This window comes from Triturus cristatus, chromosome 8 (genome assembly GCF_964204655.1).
Source record: "Triturus cristatus chromosome 8, aTriCri1.1, whole genome shotgun sequence".
In the NCBI taxonomy this organism is placed as follows: Eukaryota; Metazoa; Chordata; class Amphibia; order Caudata; family Salamandridae; genus Triturus; species Triturus cristatus.
In genome coordinates, this window is record NC_140591.1 from 1,702,331,408 (window position 1) to 1,702,332,735 (window position 1,328).

Here is a 1,328-nt window from a genome sequence, read left to right on the forward strand (position 1 = left end):
ACTTCGGGATAAGGATTGACTCTAAGGGCTAGGTCGGTCGGGTTGGGGCGCGAAGCGGGGCTGGGCGCGCGCCGCGGCTGGACGCGTAAGTAGCAGAGCAGAGCAGCTACCTCGCTGCGATCTATTGAAAGTCATCCTCTGAACCAAGCTTTTGTCTCTCGGACGGACGCCCTCCTCCACCACACCCAGGGGTGGGTCCCTCTGCCGCCGGGGCGGCGGAAGGGATGCGGAAGAGGGTAACGCGGAACTGCGGAGGCTGTCTCCACCACATGCCTTCCGGCACGGGGGCTTCCCCCTCCCATCCCTGCCCCACCGGGGTGCAGGGATGGGGGCCACAGTCCCTCGCTGCTCAGCAGGGTGACCAGATGGCCTGGCCTCCCCTTCCCGCCACTCCCGCGCAGGGAGGCGAGGAGCAGCACCGGGGAAGGAGCCCTCCCGAGCGGCTGCCTCGGAGCGCCTGGCCACCCTTGCCGGACTTCAAGGGCGACTGGGCACGGCACCCTCCCAGGCCACCTGGGGGCTGGGTGGTCCCTGGCCATCTGGTCGCCTGGCTGCGTGACCAGATGGCCCTGCGGGCCGGGTGACCAGATGGCCCTGCGGGCCGGGTGACCAGATGGCCGGCCTGCTGGCCGTGCGTGCTAACTCCAACTTTTGTCCTTCCCCAGGGTTCTGTAAGCCCCCACTATGTGGGGGCTTAATAGTCGAGAAAAATGGGCTCCCCGGGCAGGCCATCGGGGAGAGGACGTAGCCTGGGCTTAACCCTCCTTGGTTCCAGCCGAGGGTCCGGGTGCTGGGGACAGGGGGTCCACCGGGGGCCCAGGGAGGCTCTCCCCAGCCTGGCTAGGGTTCGGAAGCTGGGCCCGGACCCGGGGCTTGTGCTCCGTCCCAGTGTCCCAGGGTGCGGGAGCCCCTCGTCCTGCAAGCCAGCCGAGGGTCCTGGCGCTGGGGAAGTGTGTCCACTGGGGCCCAGGGAGGCTCTCCCCAGCCTGGCTAGGGTTCGGAAGCTGGGCCCGGACCCAGGGCTTGTGCTCCGTCCCAGTGTCCCAGGGTGCGGGAGCCCCCGTCCTGCAAGCCAGCCGAGGGTCTGGGCGCTGGAGACAGGGGTCCACCGGGGCCCGGGGAGGCTCTCCCAGGCCTGACTGCTTTCAGAAGCAGGGACCGGGCCGTTGAGCAGGGGTGGCTGGCTTTATCTGCTACGCTGGCGGAGCAGAATTTTCTGCCCACCACTACTACCTACACCCCGGAGTCCAACATGGTGAAACAGGCGATTAACAAACATTGGAAAATACTTGACACAGGCGATCTTTCCCTTAAAAAAACCTAGATTC